The following is a 14,244-nucleotide window of genomic DNA, read 5'->3' as shown; positions in this document are numbered from 1 at the left end:
TATTCATTAAGAAATGTTTGTCTCTTTTAAGTTGACTGTATGTCCTCTTTTCTTGCAGTCTTGAAATATTTGATGTGACCAGAGGTATTGTGTTAAATCCATGTCTCTATTTTGTCTGGTTCAATCAGGACGTTTCTGTATTGAGAATCAGTTTATCTTGCCGACTTCCGGGTGTAGTCTGACTTTGGCTTTATTTTACTAAGTTTTTTCTAACAATAAGATATCATGCCGAAACCCAGGATCGAACCAGGGACCTTTAGATCTTCAGTCTAACGCTCTCCCAACTGAGCTATTTCGGCTACATTGCATCACAGTTTGTGTGATTTTTTTTTTTCAGCACAAGTGTCCTGTGCAGGCAAAGACTCATGATATTTTCTGAGTCGTAGTAGCAGTGGTGTGTTGTCGGTGTGGTTAGAGGGTCTAAGGCACTTCATGCAGGTTGCATGTGTCCTGTAGACTTGGGTTCAAATACCTTTCCTGACAATCAATTTTGAATTTTTTGCCCTCCTGCAGCTGTATTTATGAGTTCCCATAAGACAAACCTCCAATCTAGTACCTTTTATTCAGGTAAATGCAGCTGTATTTATGACTTCCCATGAGATAAATCTCCAATCTAGTACCTTTTATTCAGGTAAATTATCTACTCTACATGTGTCCTATATTTTCTTTGATATATATTCATTAAGAAATGTTTGTCTCTTTTAAGTTGACTGTATGTCCTCTTTTCTTGCAGTCTTGAAATATTTGATGTGACCAGAGGTATTGTCAGAATCAGAATCAGAATCAGAATCAGAATTTATTATCGCCAAGTACAACCGGTGGATTGTACCCGGAATTGGTTTTGGCACATACAGGGTCGTTGTTGAAGAGACAAGAAATAGCATACAGTTAAGCATGGCAAATACATAGGACAAGCATACATAGGACAAAAAAACATTACAGCTTGTGCGTACAATTAAGCAGAGTGCAGCATCACATGCAGTCAAGCATGGGTCATACGTATAAAATATAAAAGCAAAAATAAAAAGCAAAACAGGGCATTACAGCACACACGTACATTTAACGTAAATACAAAACACAGCACAGCAAATACATTGATAGCAGGGACAGAAAAGAGTGGGACTGGAGGAGCAGCCTGAGAGCTGATATGAGCGCTGCCATCTTCGGCACTGGACGCTACACAGCGACACGCTCCCAACAAGACAGGTGCACCGATTTGTCCACGAAAGTAGAGAGAGAGAAAGTGAGAAAGCAACTGAGAGAGCTGTGTAAAGTGAAGGAGTTTAAAGGAAAAGGCTTGGTGCCCGGTCTGGGCTGGTCAGGTCCAGAGTCCATTGGATGATGGTTGCAGGCAGAGGGGACCTGGTTGCAGGCAGAGGGGACCTAGTGGGGTGATCAGACATGGCCGCAGATTGAGGGCTGAATGTGGGGGTGATCTCCATGGCAGTGGCCTCACCAAGGGAGGCCTGGCCTGCGGGAGAGCTCAGAGGAGAGGAGCTCCTCCACGTGGGTGGCCCACCAGGCTGGAGTCGGCGGAGACTGCCTCTGGAGTGGCCAGCGGAGCCACTCTCGCACAAGGGATCTCCACGTGGGTGGCCGAGCAGAGATGTCTGGCAATGCAGCGGGTGTTGGAGCAGCCAGCAGTGCCCGGAGGTCACCCTTGGGCCCGGGAGGGCAGGGCCAGCGTCGGTGGGGACGGGCAGAGGCCCCGCAGCAAGGCAGACCCGGAGAACGTACAGTAGGCTCCCAAACAGCTGATCCTGCCTGCAGAGCGGATGGTGTCCCGATGGTCCGGGGGGGCAGCGGCGGCAGGTCAGCGGAGCTCCGTGCAGCTGAGATCCATGCTGCACGTGGGCTCACCAAACAGCTGATCGTGCCTGCAGAGCGGATGGTGTCCCGATGGTCCGGGGGGCAGCGGCGGCAGGTCAGCGGAGCTCCGTGCAGCTAAGATCCATGCTGCATGTGGGCTCACCAAAACAGCTGATCCTGCCTGCAGAGCGGATGGTGTCCCGACGGTCCGGGGGGTAGCGGCGGCAGGTCAGCGGAGCTCCGTGCAGCTAGATCCATGCTGCACGTGGGCTCACCAAACAGCTGATCCTGCCTGCAGAGCGGATGGTGTCCCGATGGTCCGGGGGGTAGCGGCGGCAGGTCAGCGGAGCTCCGTGCAGCTAGATCCATGCTGCACGTGGGCTCACCAAACAGCTGATCCTGCCTGCAGAGCGGATGGTGTCCCGATGGTCCGGGGGGTAGCGGCGGCAGGTCAGCGGAGCTCCGTGCAGCTAGATCCATGCTGCACGTGGGCTCCCAAACAGCTGATCCCCTCCGAGCAGCTCACCGCTTCCTTGCCTTCCACCCGCGGTCCGTGGCTGTTTGCGGGGCCAGACTGGATTCCACCGATGCCCTCCGCCTCTTACCCCAGCCCAAGACGAGGCAAGAGGTGAGTGGAGGGAAAGACCTCCTCAAAAAGAAGAAAAAGGCCGGAGCCCTGTGGCCGAGGCGACCGAGTCCGGCGCCATCTTGATCTTAATCTTATTGTGTTAAATCCATGTCTCTATTTTGTCTGGTTCAATCAGGACGTTTCTGTATTGAGAATCAGTTTATCTTGCCGAGTTCCAGGTGTAGTCTGAATTTGGCTTTATTTTACTAAGTTTTTTCTAACAATAAGATATCATGCCGAAACCCGGGATTGAACCAGGGACCTTTAGATCTTCAGTCTAACGCTCTCCCAACTGAGCTATTTCGGCTACATTGCATCACAGTTGGTGTGATTTCTTTTTCAGCAGAAGTGTCCTGTGCAGGCAAAGACTCATGATATTTTCGGAGTCGTAGTAGCAGTGGTGTGTTGTTGGTGTGGTTAGAGGGTCTAAGGCGCTCCATGCAGGTTGCATGTGTCTTGTAGACTTGGGTTCAAATACCTTTCCTGACAATCATTTTTGAATTTTTTGCCCTCCTGCAGCTGTATTTATGAGTTCCCATAAGACAAACCTCCAATCTAGTACCTTTTATTCAGGTAAATGCAGCTGTATTTATGACTTCCCATGAGATAAATCTCCAATCTAGTACCTTTTATTCAGGTAAATTATCTACTCTACATGTGTCCTATATTTTCTTTGATATATATTCATTAAGAAATGTTTGTCTCTTTTAAGTTGACTGTATGTCCTCTTTTCTTGCAGTCTTGAAATATTTGATGTGACCAGAGGTATTGTGTTAAATCCATGTCTCTATTTTGTCTGGTTCAATCAGGACGTTTCTGTATTGAGAATCAGTTTATCTTGCCGACTTCCGGGTGTAGTCTGACTTTGGCTTTATTTTACTAAGTTTTTTCTAACAATAAGATATCATGCCGAAACCCGGGATCGAACCAGGGACCTTTAGATCTTCAGTCTAACGCTCTCCCAACTGAGCTATTTCGGCTACATTGCATCACAGTTTGTGTGATTTTTTTTCAGCACAAGTGTCCTGTGCAGGCAAAGACTCATGATATTTTCTGAGTTGTAGTAGCAGTGGTGTGTTGTCGGTGTGGTTAGAGGGTCTAAGGCGCTCCATGCAGGTTGCATGTGTCCTGTAGACTTGGGTTCAAATACCTTTCCTGACAATCATGTTTGAATTTTTTGCCCTCCTGCAGCTGTATTTATGAGTTCCCATAAGACAAACCTCCAATCTAGTACCTTTTATTCAGGTAAATGCAGCTGTATTTATGACTTCCCATGAGATAAATCTCCAATCTAGTACCTTTTATTCAGGTAAATTATCTACTCTATATGTGTCCTATATTTTCTTTGATATATATTCATTAAGAAATGTTTGTCTCTTTTAAGTTGACTGTATGTCCTCTTTTCTTGCAGTCTTGAAATATTTGATGTGACCAGAGGTATTGTGTTAAATCCATGTCTCTATTTTGTCTGGTTCAATCAGGACGTTTCTGTATTGAGAATCAGTTTATCTTGCCGAGTTCCGGGTGTAGTCTGAATTTGGCTTTCTTTTACTAAGTTTTTTCTAACAATAAGATATCATGCCGAAACCCAGGATCGAACCAGGGACCTTTAGATCTTCAGTCTAACGCTCTCCCAACTGAGCTATTTCGGCTACATTGCATCACAGTTGGTGTGATTTTTTTTTCAGCAGAAGTGTCCTGTGCAGGCAAAGACTCATGATATTTTCGGAGTCGTAGTAGCAGTGGTGTGTTGTCGGTGTGGTTAGAGGGTCTAAGGCGCTCCATACAGGTTGCATGTGTCTTGTAGACTTGGGTTCATATACCTTTCCTGACAATCATTTTTGAATTTTTTGCCCTCCTGCAGCTGTATTTATGAGTTCCCATAAGACAAACCTCCAATCTAGTACCTTTTATTCAGGTAAATGCAGCTGTATTTATGACTTCCCATGAGATAAATCTCCAATCTAGTACCTTTTATTCAGGTAAATTATCTACTCTATATGTGTCCTATATTTTCTTTGATATATATTCATTAAGAAATGTTTGTCTCTTTTAAGTTGACTGTATGTCCTCTTTTCTTGCAGTCTTGAAATATTTGATGTGACCAGAGGTATTGTGTAAAATCCATGTCTCTATTTTGTCTGGTTCAATCAGGACGTCTCTGTATTGAGAATCAGTTTATCTTGCCGAGTTCCAGGTGTAGTCTGAATTTGGCTTTATTTTACTAAGTTTTTTCTAACAATAAGATATCATGCCGAAACCCGGGATCGAACCAGGGACCTTTAGATCTTCAGTCTAACGCTCTCCCAACTGAGCTATTTCGGCTATATTGCATCATAGTTTGTGTGATTTTTTTTTCAGCACAAGTGTCCTGTGCAGGCAAAGACTCATGATATTTTCGGAGTCGTAGTAGCAGTGGTGTGTTGTCGGTGTGGTTAGAGGGTCTAAGGCGCTCCATGCAGGTTGCATGTGTCTTGTAGACTTGGGTTCAAATACCTTTCCTGACAATCATTTTTGAATTTTTTGCCCTCCTGCAGCTGTATTTATGAGTTCCCATAAGACAAACCTCCAATCTAGTACCTTTTATTCAGGTAAATGCAGCTGTATTTATGACTTCCCATGAGATAAATCTCCAATCTAGTACCTTTTATTCAGGTAAATTATCTACTCTATATGTGTCCTATATTTTCTTTGATATATATTCATTAAGAAATGTTTGTCTCTTTTAAGTTGACTGTATGTCCTCTTTTCTTGCAGTCTTGAAATATTTGATGTGACCAGAGGTATTGTGTTAAATCCATGTCTCTATTTTGTCTGGTTCAATCAGGACGTTTCTGTATTGAGAATCAGTTTATCTTGCCGACTTCCGGGTGTAGTCTGACTTTGGCTTTATTTTACTAAGTTTTTTCTAACAATAAGATATCATGCCGAAACCCAGGATCGAACCAGGGACCTTTAGATCTTCAGTCTAACGCTCTCCCAACTGAGCTATTTCGGCTACATTGCATCACAGTTTGTGTGATTTTTTTTTTTCAGCACAAGTGTCCTGTGCAGGCAAAGACTCATGATATTTTCTGAGTCGTAGTAGCAGTGGTGTGTTGTCGGTGTGGTTAGAGGGTCTAAGGCACTTCATGCAGGTTGCATGTGTCCTGTAGACTTGGGTTCAAATACCTTTCCTGACAATCAATTTTGAATTTTTTGCCCTCCTGCAGCTGTATTTATGAGTTCCCATAAGACAAACCTCCAATCTAGTACCTTTTATTCAGGTAAATGCAGCTGTATTTATGACTTCCCATGAGATAAATCTCCAATCTAGTACCTTTTATTCAGGTAAATTATCTACTCTACATGTGTCCTATATTTTCTTTGATATATATTCATTAAGAAATGTTTGTCTCTTTTAAGTTGACTGTATGTCCTCTTTTCTTGCAGTCTTGAAATATTTGATGTGACCAGAGGTATTGTGTTAAATCCATGTCTCTATTTTGTCTGGTTCAATCAGGACGTTTCTGTATTGAGAATCAGTTTATCTTGCCGAGTTCCAGGTGTAGTCTGAATTTGGCTTTATTTTACTAAGTTTTTTCTAACAATAAGATATCATGCCGAAACCCGGGATTGAACCAGGGACCTTTAGATCTTCAGTCTAACGCTCTCCCAACTGAGCTATTTCGGCTACATTGCATCACAGTTGGTGTGATTTCTTTTTCAGCAGAAGTGTCCTGTGCAGGCAAAGACTCATGATATTTTCGGAGTCGTAGTAGCAGTGGTGTGTTGTTGGTGTGGTTAGAGGGTCTAAGGCGCTCCATGCAGGTTGCATGTGTCTTGTAGACTTGGGTTCAAATACCTTTCCTGACTATCATTTTTGAATTTTTTGCCCTCCTGCAGCTGTATTTATGAGTTCCCATAAGACAAACCTCCAATCTAGTACCTTTTATTCAGGTAAATGCAGCTGTATTTATGACTTCCCATGAGATAAATCTCCAATCTAGTACCTTTTATTCAGGTAAATTATCTACTCTACATGTGTCCTATATTTTCTTTGATATATATTCATTAAGAAATGTTTGTCTCTTTTAAGTTGACTGTATGTCCTCTTTTCTTGCAGTCTTGAAATATTTGATGTGACCAGAGGTATTGTGTTAAATCCATGTCTCTATTTTGTCTGGTTCAATCAGGACGTTTCTGTATTGAGAATCAGTTTATCTTGCCGACTTCCGGGTGTAGTCTGACTTTGGCTTTATTTTACTAAGTTTTTTCTAACAATAAGATATCATGCCGAAACCCGGGATCGAACCAGGGACCTTTAGATCTTCAGTCTAACGCTCTCCCAACTGAGCTATTTCAGCTACATTGCATCACAGTTTGTGTGATTTTTTTTTTTCAGCACAAGTGTCCTGTGCAGGCAAAGACTCATGATATTTTCTGAGTCGTAGTAGCAGTGGTGTGTTGTCGGTGTGGTTAGAGGGTCTAAGGCACTCCATGCAGGTTGCATGTGTCCTGTAGACTTGGGTTCAAATACCTTTCCTGACAATCATGTTTGAATTTTTTGCCCTCCTGCAGCTGTATTTATGAGTTCCCATAAGACAAACCTCCAATCTAGTACCTTTTATTCAGGTAAATGCAGCTGTATTTATGACTTCCCATGAGATAAATCTCCAATCTAGTACCTTTTATTCAGGTAAATTATCTACTCTATATGTGTCCTATATTTTCTTTGATATATATTCATTAAGAAATGTTTGTCTCTTTTAAGTTGACTGTATGTCCTCTTTTCTTGCAGTCTTGAAATATTTGATGTGACCAGAGGTATTGTGTTAAATCCATGTCTCTATTTTGTCTGGTTCAATCAGGACGTTTCTGTATTGAGAATCAGTTTATCTTGCCGAGTTCCAGGTGTAGTCTGAATTTGGCTTTATTTTACTAAGTTTTTTCTAACAATAAGATATCATGCCGAAACCCGGGATCGAACCAGAGACCTTTAGATCTTCAGTCTAACGCTCTCCCAACTGAGCTATTTCGGCTACATTGCATCACAGTTTGTGTGATTTTTTTTCAGCACAAGTGTCCTGTGCAGGCAAAGACTCATGATATTTTCTGAGTTGTAGTAGCAGTGGTGTGTTGTCGGTGTGGTTAGAGGGTCTAAGGCGCTCCATGCAGGTTGCATGTGTCCTGTAGACTTGGGTTCAAATACCTTTCCTGACAATCATGTTTGAATTTTTTGCCCTCCTGCAGCTGTATTTATGAGTTCCCATAAGACAAACCTCCAATCTAGTACCTTTTATTCAGGTAAATGCAGCTGTATTTATGACTTCCCATGAGATAAATCTCCAATCTAGTACCTTTTATTCAGGTAAATTATCTACTCTACATGTGTCCTATATTTTCTTTGATATATATTCATTAAGAAATGTTTGTCTCTTTTAAGTTGACTGTATGTCCTCTTTTCTTGCAGTCTTGAAATATTTGATGTGACCAGAGGTATTGTGTTAAATCCATGTCTCTATTTTGTCTGGTTCAATCAGGACGTTTCTGTATTGAGAATCAGTTTATCTTGCCGAGTTCCAGGTGTAGTCTGAATTTGGCTTTATTTTACTAAGTTTTTTCTAACAATAAGATATCATGCCGAAACCCGGGATCGAACCAGGGACCTTTAGATCTTCAGTCTAACGCTCTCCCAACTGAGCTATTTCGGCTACATTGCATCACAGTTTGTGTGATTTTTTTTCAGCACAAGTGTCCTGTGCAGGCAAAGACTCATGATATTTTCTGAGTTGTAGTAGCAGTGGTGTGTTGTCGGTGTGGTTAGAGGGTCTAAGGCGCTCCATGCAGGTTGCATGTGTCCTGTAGACTTGGGTTCAAATACCTTTCCTGACAATCATGTTTGAATTTTTTGCCCTCCTGCAGCTGTATTTATGAGTTCCCATAAGACAAACCTCCAATCTAGTACCTTTTATTCAGGTAAATGCAGCTGTATTTATGACTTCCCATGAGATAAATCTCCAATCTAGTACCTTTTATTCAGGTAAATTATCTACTCTATATGTGTCCTATATTTTCTTTGATATATATTCATTAAGAAATGTTTGTCTCTTTTAAGTTGACTGTATGTCCTCTTTTCTTGCAGTCTTGAAATATTTGATGTGACCAGAGGTATTGTGTTAAATCCATGTCTCTATTTTGTCTGGTTCAATCAGGACGTTTCTGTATTGAGAATCAGTTTATCTTGCCGAGTTCCAGGTGTAGTCTGAATTTGGCTTTATTTTACTAAGTTTTTTCTAACAATAAGATATCATGCCGAAACCCGGGATCGAACCAGAGACCTTTAGATCTTCAGTCTAACGCTCTCCCAACTGAGCTATTTCGGCTACATTGCATCACAGTTTGTGTGATTTTTTTTCAGCACAAGTGTCCTGTGCAGGCAAAGACTCATGATATTTTCTGAGTTGTAGTAGCAGTGGTGTGTTGTCGGTGTGGTTAGAGGGTCTAAGGCGCTCCATGCAGGTTGCATGTGTCCTGTAGACTTGGGTTCAAATACCTTTCCTGACAATCATGTTTGAATTTTTTGCCCTCCTGCAGCTGTATTTATGAGTTCCCATAAGACAAACCTCCAATCTAGTACCTTTTATTCAGGTAAATGCAGCTGTATTTATGACTTCCCATGAGATAAATCTCCAATCTAGTACCTTTTATTCAGGTAAATTATCTACTCTACATGTGTCCTATATTTTCTTTGATATATATTCATTAAGAAATGTTTGTCTCTTTTAAGTTGACTGTATGTCCTCTTTTCTTGCAGTCTTGAAATATTTGATGTGACCAGAGGTATTGTGTTAAATCCATGTCTCTATTTTGTCTGGTTCAATCAGGACGTTTCTGTATTGAGAATCAGTTTATCTTGCCGAGTTCCAGGTGTAGTCTGAATTTGGCTTTATTTTACTAAGTTTTTTCTAACAATAAGATATCATGCCGAAACCCGGGATCGAACCAGGGACCTTTAGATCTTCAGTCTAACGCTCTCCCAACTGAGCTATTTCGGCTACATTGCATCACAGTTTGTGTGATTTTTTTTCAGCACAAGTGTCCTGTGCAGGCAAAGACTCATGATATTTTCTGAGTTGTAGTAGCAGTGGTGTGTTGTCGGTGTGGTTAGAGGGTCTAAGGCGCTCCATGCAGGTTGCATGTGTCCTGTAGACTTGGGTTCAAATACCTTTCCTGACAATCATGTTTGAATTTTTTGCCCTCCTGCAGCTGTATTTATGAGTTCCCATAAGACAAACCTCCAATCTAGTACCTTTTATTCAGGTAAATGCAGCTGTATTTATGACTTCCCATGAGATAAATCTCCAATCTAGTACCTTTTATTCAGGTAAATTATCTACTCTATATGTGTCCTATATTTTCTTTGATATATATTCATTAAGAAATGTTTGTCTCTTTTAAGTTGACTGTATGTCCTCTTTTCTTGCAGTCTTGAAATATTTGATGTGACCAGAGGTATTGTGTTAAATCCATGTCTCTATTTTGTCTGGTTCAATCAGGACGTTTCTGTATTGAGAATCAGTTTATCTTGCCGAGTTCCGGGTGTAGTCTGAATTTGGCTTTCTTTTACTAAGTTTTTTCTAACAATAAGATATCATGCCGAAACCCAGGATCGAACCAGGGACCTTTAGATCTTCAGTCTAACGCTCTCCCAACTGAGCTATTTCGGCTACATTGCATCACAGTTGGTGTGATTTTTTTTTCAGCAGAAGTGTCCTGTGCAGGCAAAGACTCATGATATTTTCGGAGTCGTAGTAGCAGTGGTGTGTTGTCGGTGTGGTTAGAGGGTCTAAGGCGCTCCATACAGGTTGCATGTGTCTTGTAGACTTGGGTTCATATACCTTTCCTGACAATCATTTTTGAATTTTTTGCCCTCCTGCAGCTGTATTTATGAGTTCCCATAAGACAAACCTCCAATCTAGTACCTTTTATTCAGGTAAATGCAGCTGTATTTATGACTTCCCATGAGATAAATCTCCAATCTAGTACCTTTTATTCAGGTAAATTATCTACTCTATATGTGTCCTATATTTTCTTTGATATATATTCATTAAGAAATGTTTGTCTCTTTTAAGTTGACTGTATGTCCTCTTTTCTTGCAGTCTTGAAATATTTGATGTGACCAGAGGTATTGTGTAAAATCCATGTCTCTATTTTGTCTGGTTCAATCAGGACGTCTCTGTATTGAGAATCAGTTTATCTTGCCGAGTTCCAGGTGTAGTCTGAATTTGGCTTTATTTTACTAAGTTTTTTCTAACAATAAGATATCATGCCGAAACCCGGGATCGAACCAGGGACCTTTAGATCTTCAGTCTAACGCTCTCCCAACTGAGCTATTTCGGCTATATTGCATCATAGTTTGTGTGATTTTTTTTTCAGCACAAGTGTCCTGTGCAGGCAAAGACTCATGATATTTTCGGAGTCGTAGTAGCAGTGGTGTGTTGTCGGTGTGGTTAGAGGGTCTAAGGCGCTCCATGCAGGTTGCATGTGTCTTGTAGACTTGGGTTCAAATACCTTTCCTGACAATCATTTTTGAATTTTTTGCCCTCCTGCAGCTGTATTTATGAGTTCCCATAAGACAAACCTCCAATCTAGTACCTTTTATTCAGGTAAATGCAGCTGTATTTATGACTTCCCATGAGATAAATCTCCAATCTAGTACCTTTTATTCAGGTAAATTATCTACTCTATATGTGTCCTATATTTTCTTTGATATATATTCATTAAGAAATGTTTGTCTCTTTTAAGTTGACTGTATGTCCTCTTTTCTTGCAGTCTTGAAATATTTGATGTGACCAGAGGTATTGTGTTAAATCCATGTCTCTATTTTGTCTGGTTCAATCAGGACGTTTCTGTATTGAGAATCAGTTTATCTTGCCGACTTCCGGGTGTAGTCTGACTTTGGCTTTATTTTACTAAGTTTTTTCTAACAATAAGATATCATGCCGAAACCCAGGATCGAACCAGGGACCTTTAGATCTTCAGTCTAACGCTCTCCCAACTGAGCTATTTCGGCTACATTGTATCACAGTTTGTGTGATGTTTTTTTTTCAGCACAAGTGTCCTGTGCAGGCAAAGACTCATGATATTTTCTGAGTCGTAGTAGCAGTGGTGTGTTGTCGGTGTGGTTAGAGGGTCTAAGGCACTTCATGCAGGTTGCATGTGTCCTGTAGACTTGGGTTCAAATACCTTTCCTGACAATCAATTTTGAATTTTTTGCCCTCCTGCAGCTGTATTTATGAGTTCCCATAAGACAAACCTCCAATCTAGTACCTTTTATTCAGGTAAATGCAGCTGTATTTATGACTTCCCATGAGATAAATCTCCAATCTAGTACCTTTTATTCAGGTAAATTATCTACTCTACATGTGTCCTATATTTTCTTTGATATATATTCATTAAGAAATGTTTGTCTCTTTTAAGTTGACTGTATGTCCTCTTTTCTTGCAGTCTTGAAATATTTGATGTGACCAGAGGTATTGTGTTAAATCCATGTCTCTATTTTGTCTGGTTCAATCAGGACGTTTCTGTATTGAGAATCAGTTTATCTTGCCGAGTTCCAGGTGTAGTCTGAATTTGGCTTTATTTTACTAAGTTTTTTCTAACAATAAGATATCATGCCGAAACCCGGGATTGAACCAGGGACCTTTAGATCTTCAGTCTAACGCTCTCCCAACTGAGCTATTTCGGCTACATTGCATCACAGTTGGTGTGATTTCTTTTTCAGCAGAAGTGTCCTGTGCAGGCAAAGACTCATGATATTTTCGGAGTCGTAGTAGCAGTGGTGTGTTGTTGGTGTGGTTAGAGGGTCTAAGGCGCTCCATGCAGGTTGCATGTGTCTTGTAGACTTGGGTTCAAATACCTTTCCTGACTATCATTTTTGAATTTTTTGCCCTCCTGCAGCTGTATTTATGAGTTCCCATAAGACAAACCTCCAATCTAGTACCTTTTATTCAGGTAAATGCAGCTGTATTTATGACTTCCCATGAGATAAATCTCCAATCTAGTACCTTTTATTCAGGTAAATTATCTACTCTACATGTGTCCTATATTTTCTTTGATATATATTCATTAAGAAATGTTTGTCTCTTTTAAGTTGACTGTATGTCCTCTTTTCTTGCAGTCTTGAAATATTTGATGTGACCAGAGGTATTGTGTTAAATCCATGTCTCTATTTTGTCTGGTTCAATCAGGACGTTTCTGTATTGAGAATCAGTTTATCTTGCCGACTTCCGGGTGTAGTCTGACTTTGGCTTTATTTTACTAAGTTTTTTCTAACAATAAGATATCATGCCGAAACCCGGGATCGAACCAGGGACCTTTAGATCTTCAGTCTAACGCTCTCCCAACTGAGCTATTTCAGCTACATTGCATCACAGTTTGTGTGATTTTTTTTTTTCAGCACAAGTGTCCTGTGCAGGCAAAGACTCATGATATTTTCTGAGTCGTAGTAGCAGTGGTGTGTTGTCGGTGTGGTTAGAGGGTCTAAGGCACTCCATGCAGGTTGCATGTGTCCTGTAGACTTGGGTTCAAATACCTTTCCTGACAATCATGTTTGAATTTTTTGCCCTCCTGCAGCTGTATTTATGAGTTCCCATAAGACAAACCTCCAATCTAGTACCTTTTATTCAGGTAAATGCAGCTGTATTTATGACTTCCCATGAGATAAATCTCCAATCTAGTACCTTTTATTCAGGTAAATTATCTACTCTATATGTGTCCTATATTTTCTTTGATATATATTCATTAAGAAATGTTTGTCTCTTTTAAGTTGACTGTATGTCCTCTTTTCTTGCAGTCTTGAAATATTTGATGTGACCAGAGGTATTGTGTTAAATCCATGTCTCTATTTTGTCTGGTTCAATCAGGACGTTTCTGTATTGAGAATCAGTTTATCTTGCCGAGTTCCAGGTGTAGTCTGAATTTGGCTTTATTTTACTAAGTTTTTTCTAACAATAAGATATCATGCCGAAACCCGGGATCGAACCAGAGACCTTTAGATCTTCAGTCTAACGCTCTCCCAACTGAGCTATTTCGGCTACATTGCATCACAGTTTGTGTGATTTTTTTTCAGCACAAGTGTCCTGTGCAGGCAAAGACTCATGATATTTTCTGAGTTGTAGTAGCAGTGGTGTGTTGTCGGTGTGGTTAGAGGGTCTAAGGCGCTCCATGCAGGTTGCATGTGTCCTGTAGACTTGGGTTCAAATACCTTTCCTGACAATCATGTTTGAATTTTTTGCCCTCCTGCAGCTGTATTTATGAGTTCCCATAAGACAAACCTCCAATCTAGTACCTTTTATTCAGGTAAATGCAGCTGTATTTATGACTTCCCATGAGATAAATCTCCAATCTAGTACCTTTTATTCAGGTAAATTATCTACTCTACATGTGTCCTATATTTTCTTTGATATATATTCATTAAGAAATGTTTGTCTCTTTTAAGTTGACTGTATGTCCTCTTTTCTTGCAGTCTTGAAATATTTGATGTGACCAGAGGTATTGTGTTAAATCCATGTCTCTATTTTGTCTGGTTCAATCAGGACGTTTCTGTATTGAGAATCAGTTTATCTTGCCGAGTTCCAGGTGTAGTCTGAATTTGGCTTTATTTTACTAAGTTTTTTCTAACAATAAGATATCATGCCGAAACCCGGGATCGAACCAGGGACCTTTAGATCTTCAGTCTAACGCTCTCCCAACTGAGCTATTTCGGCTACATTGCATCACAGTTTGTGTGATTTTTTTTCAGCACAAGTGTCCTGTGCAGGCAA

At 40.7% G+C, this 14,244-nt stretch overlaps 19 non-coding genes across 19 annotated transcripts; all 19 read right to left on the bottom strand.

Annotated features, from left to right (window-relative positions):
* Positions 1–226: 226 nt before the first annotated feature.
* Positions 227–299, bottom strand: TRNAF-GAA (transfer RNA phenylalanine (anticodon GAA)). Its single transcript has one exon. It is a non-coding gene; the product is annotated as a tRNA-Phe (tRNA).
* Positions 300–2,671: 2,372 nt separating this feature from the next.
* Positions 2,672–2,744, bottom strand: TRNAF-GAA (transfer RNA phenylalanine (anticodon GAA)). Its single transcript has one exon. It is a non-coding gene; the product is annotated as a tRNA-Phe (tRNA).
* A 600-nt stretch (positions 2,745–3,344) lies between these two features.
* On the bottom strand, positions 3,345–3,417 carry TRNAF-GAA (transfer RNA phenylalanine (anticodon GAA)). Its single transcript has one exon. It is a non-coding gene; the product is annotated as a tRNA-Phe (tRNA).
* Positions 3,418–4,016: 599 nt separating this feature from the next.
* TRNAF-GAA (transfer RNA phenylalanine (anticodon GAA)) lies at positions 4,017–4,089 on the bottom strand. The gene has a single exon. It is a non-coding gene; the product is annotated as a tRNA-Phe (tRNA).
* Positions 4,090–4,689: 600 nt separating this feature from the next.
* TRNAF-GAA (transfer RNA phenylalanine (anticodon GAA)) lies at positions 4,690–4,762 on the bottom strand. The gene has a single exon. It is a non-coding gene; the product is annotated as a tRNA-Phe (tRNA).
* Positions 4,763–5,362: 600 nt separating this feature from the next.
* Positions 5,363–5,435, bottom strand: TRNAF-GAA (transfer RNA phenylalanine (anticodon GAA)). Its single transcript has one exon. It is a non-coding gene; the product is annotated as a tRNA-Phe (tRNA).
* A 602-nt stretch (positions 5,436–6,037) lies between these two features.
* Positions 6,038–6,110, bottom strand: TRNAF-GAA (transfer RNA phenylalanine (anticodon GAA)). The gene has a single exon. It is a non-coding gene; the product is annotated as a tRNA-Phe (tRNA).
* A 600-nt stretch (positions 6,111–6,710) lies between these two features.
* On the bottom strand, positions 6,711–6,783 carry TRNAF-GAA (transfer RNA phenylalanine (anticodon GAA)). The gene has a single exon. It is a non-coding gene; the product is annotated as a tRNA-Phe (tRNA).
* Positions 6,784–7,385: 602 nt separating this feature from the next.
* Positions 7,386–7,458, bottom strand: TRNAF-GAA (transfer RNA phenylalanine (anticodon GAA)). Its single transcript has one exon. It is a non-coding gene; the product is annotated as a tRNA-Phe (tRNA).
* Positions 7,459–8,057: 599 nt separating this feature from the next.
* TRNAF-GAA (transfer RNA phenylalanine (anticodon GAA)) lies at positions 8,058–8,130 on the bottom strand. The gene has a single exon. It is a non-coding gene; the product is annotated as a tRNA-Phe (tRNA).
* A 599-nt stretch (positions 8,131–8,729) lies between these two features.
* On the bottom strand, positions 8,730–8,802 carry TRNAF-GAA (transfer RNA phenylalanine (anticodon GAA)). The gene has a single exon. It is a non-coding gene; the product is annotated as a tRNA-Phe (tRNA).
* Positions 8,803–9,401: 599 nt separating this feature from the next.
* On the bottom strand, positions 9,402–9,474 carry TRNAF-GAA (transfer RNA phenylalanine (anticodon GAA)). The gene has a single exon. It is a non-coding gene; the product is annotated as a tRNA-Phe (tRNA).
* A 599-nt stretch (positions 9,475–10,073) lies between these two features.
* TRNAF-GAA (transfer RNA phenylalanine (anticodon GAA)) lies at positions 10,074–10,146 on the bottom strand. Its single transcript has one exon. It is a non-coding gene; the product is annotated as a tRNA-Phe (tRNA).
* Positions 10,147–10,746: 600 nt separating this feature from the next.
* TRNAF-GAA (transfer RNA phenylalanine (anticodon GAA)) lies at positions 10,747–10,819 on the bottom strand. Its single transcript has one exon. It is a non-coding gene; the product is annotated as a tRNA-Phe (tRNA).
* Positions 10,820–11,419: 600 nt separating this feature from the next.
* Positions 11,420–11,492, bottom strand: TRNAF-GAA (transfer RNA phenylalanine (anticodon GAA)). Its single transcript has one exon. It is a non-coding gene; the product is annotated as a tRNA-Phe (tRNA).
* A 602-nt stretch (positions 11,493–12,094) lies between these two features.
* Positions 12,095–12,167, bottom strand: TRNAF-GAA (transfer RNA phenylalanine (anticodon GAA)). Its single transcript has one exon. It is a non-coding gene; the product is annotated as a tRNA-Phe (tRNA).
* A 600-nt stretch (positions 12,168–12,767) lies between these two features.
* TRNAF-GAA (transfer RNA phenylalanine (anticodon GAA)) lies at positions 12,768–12,840 on the bottom strand. Its single transcript has one exon. It is a non-coding gene; the product is annotated as a tRNA-Phe (tRNA).
* A 602-nt stretch (positions 12,841–13,442) lies between these two features.
* On the bottom strand, positions 13,443–13,515 carry TRNAF-GAA (transfer RNA phenylalanine (anticodon GAA)). Its single transcript has one exon. It is a non-coding gene; the product is annotated as a tRNA-Phe (tRNA).
* A 599-nt stretch (positions 13,516–14,114) lies between these two features.
* TRNAF-GAA (transfer RNA phenylalanine (anticodon GAA)) lies at positions 14,115–14,187 on the bottom strand. Its single transcript has one exon. It is a non-coding gene; the product is annotated as a tRNA-Phe (tRNA).
* Between the last annotated feature and the right edge of the window lie 57 nt (positions 14,188–14,244).

Source organism: Hyperolius riggenbachi, chromosome 6 (assembly GCF_040937935.1).
Source record: "Hyperolius riggenbachi isolate aHypRig1 chromosome 6, aHypRig1.pri, whole genome shotgun sequence".
NCBI classification, from domain to species: Eukaryota; Metazoa; Chordata; class Amphibia; order Anura; family Hyperoliidae; genus Hyperolius; species Hyperolius riggenbachi.
The sequence above is the reverse complement of the archived record's forward strand: the minus strand, read 5'-3'. Positions and strand labels throughout refer to the sequence as shown.